Below are 2,834 nucleotides of genomic sequence, written 5' to 3'. Positions count from 1 at the left end.
CACCCAACCGTGTGGCACACCGAGACAAACAACACCTCACGCTCACAATCATACCGAGTGACACTTTTAGAGTGTTCCATTAAACTGCCACGTATGTTTTTGGAATTTGTGAGAAAACATGAGTACCCGCATAAAACCCACACAGGCACGGGGTGAACATGCAAACTCCACAAAGGATGGCCGGGGCCTGGAATCGAACCGTGCAACTCTGCACTGTGAGGCGGACATGCTAACCAGTCGATTGCCGTGCTGCGGAAAGCCAAAAGCAAAGAAATTCATTTCATGCGATGAGGAAAGCAGTATCTCCGAACTCCCTGCTCATTCCAATGAGGTGACAGTCTTAGTGTGTACACCAGAAATGCAGTAATAGGCAGTCTTGCTGCACACTCACTGACCTTCCAAGGAGTATTAGTTAACGAAATGTGCATTTTTTTTTTTTTTTACCTTTTAATAGCCATTCACGTCTTTGTGTACTGTATTTGCTTATTGGTTCAGCGTAATAAAAATCCAACTACCGTATTAAATATTTCCACAGATTATGAAAAGTGAATAAGAGTGAATTGTTGCTCTGGGATTCACCTGTGAAGATCTGTATGAAGCCAAAGAGGATGATGATGATCAGTGCGAGCAGCTTGGAGACAGTGAACAAGTCTTGGGCCTTGGTGGCGGCTCTCACGCTGATGCAGTTGACAAAAGTCAGGGAGGCTGCAAGAGGGGAGGAGTGATGAGAGACTGAAAGCTCTTCTCCAAAGTCAAAAAGTGTGAGCGGTTTGTAGATTTTTTTCAAATCTGTACTTTTCTGCGGCATTTCATTTTCATTTTTTTTTTTTATTTATTCCCTACATTTGAAAAGAGATTCTCTTTACTTTATCAGCATATGCTTGTTGCTTTTTTTCAACGGCTCCGGATCACGACACGATGTGCAAAAGATGTAAATGGAGAGCGCTAACCGTGGTTGAGATACTAAAAGTTCTTAAACACTTACAAAGCGGGAAAAGAAATGGGACAAACTTCTCATCAAAACCGATTACAGTTGTCTGTTTTGATGCTCCCTCTTCCCATTTTATACTTTATCTCACTGCGCAAGTGCAGACTTGAATTGGGAAAGCGGCAGCAAAATAAACTCGTTGGCGCGGTTGTAAGTGTGGAGCGGAAGAGATGAGGAGGTGAAAGGAAAGCAAACTTTTTTTTTTCACAACTACAAAGAGAATGCAGTGGGGAACAAGTGGAAAGTGACAAGTGATGCTTTTCATCACGAAAACGTGAGTATGAAATCGGTCAAAATAATCATGTGTTGATTAAGGGTCTTTATTAATTCCAGAAAGAGTGTCATTAGAAGGATTTTTAAGGATTTTATCGACGTTAGGAAATTGGAAAAGATGGTGACAGTTACATGACCATATTTGTCACCTCACATTTTTTAGTTGAGGATATAGACATTTATATTTACATTCTGGTGAGAAATATTCACGAGACGGTGACAAAGGGTAAAAATATGGTTATGTAACTGGGAACTTAAGCTAACAGATTGAATTTTTCTAGCCATGGACATCCCTTAATTTAGTACTTTTTTTTCGACTCTATTCACAACATTAGCAAACCGTTGTTTGAGTAGCTAGTTCGGAACAACACCTAACTGGCGCATCTTTTGTTTTTGCTCAAGTTAACATTCACATGTGAGTTAATAAAAGAAGAAAACTATGTGTTTTTTTGTGCCAAACTATTCAAATTGACGATCGGTCATGGCCGCCGTCAAACGAGCTTGGCGCTCACGCTCGGCATCGGTGCAAACAAGCTGAGGGTCGTCTGCTCGGCTTCACTCGTTAGTGATCGTCAACAGTTTGTGCATCATTAGCGACAAAAATACAAAGACTCCCTGTCGATGTTATCAAGTGTTAGACCTGACCGTGGCTTTGCATTTGACATTTAAAATATAAAAAAAAAAAAAAACATAATAGCACAATAGATTAAATCAGAGATGATTCACTTGCTTCTCTGCCTTCCTTCCACATTCACAAAAACATGCACTTTAGGTTTTCTGACGAGCCTAAATTGTCTAATAGGTGTGAATGTGCACCTGAATGCTTGTTTGTTTAAATGTGCCCTGTGACTGACTGGTGAGCAGTCAGCTGTGATGCACTCCAGCTCACCTACGTCCTTGAGAAGAATCAGCACGATAGAAAATACATATATGGATGGATGGTTAGAGTCGCTTCAACTCCCATGTTGATGCTCAGAAAGCCACATCCATCTTAATGAACAGCGACAAGAACACATCGATGACTATTTCACAGCCATTTGAGAACTGGAGCCTTACAGTATTAATGCTCTGGCAAAACTTCGACACAAACAAGTGCGCGTGACTTGATAAGAATGTGGAATTTTCGAAAGCCATTCATCCAAACATTTTCTAATCTGTTTATCCTCTTGAGGGTCATAGGTGTGCTGGAGCCTATCCCGGCTGTCTTTGGCCAGTAGGCCGGGTCCACCCTGAACTGGTTACCACCCAACCGTGTGGCACACCGAGACAAACAACAACTCACGCTCACAATCATACCGAGTGACACTTTTAGAGTGTTCCATTAAACTGCCACGTATGTTTTTGGAATTTGTGAGAAAACATGAGTACCCGCATAAAACCCACACAGGCACGGGGTGAACATGCAAACTCCACAAAGGATGGCCGGGGCCTGGAATCGAACCGTGCAACTCTGCACTGTGAGGCAGACATGCTAACCAGTCGATTGCCGTGCCGCTGAAAGCCAAAGGGAAAGAAATTCATTTCATGTGATGAGGAAAGCAGTATCTCCGAACTCCCTGCTCATTCCAATGAG

At 42.2% G+C, this 2,834-nt stretch overlaps 1 protein-coding gene across 1 annotated transcript in view; it reads right to left on the bottom strand.

The window, feature by feature from the left end:
• LOC109526599 (large neutral amino acids transporter small subunit 1-like) overlaps nucleotides 1-2,834 on the bottom strand; it is a 15,108-nt gene that overhangs the window by 10,144 nt on the left and 2,130 nt on the right. The window lies entirely within an intron of this gene.

Source organism: Hippocampus comes, unplaced genomic scaffold, assembly GCF_001891065.2.
Source record: "Hippocampus comes isolate QL1 unplaced genomic scaffold, H_comes_QL1_v1.1 scaffold14, whole genome shotgun sequence".
Taxonomy (NCBI): Eukaryota; Metazoa; Chordata; class Actinopteri; order Syngnathiformes; family Syngnathidae; genus Hippocampus; species Hippocampus comes.
The sequence above is the reverse complement of the archived record's forward strand: the minus strand, read 5'-3'. Positions and strand labels throughout refer to the sequence as shown.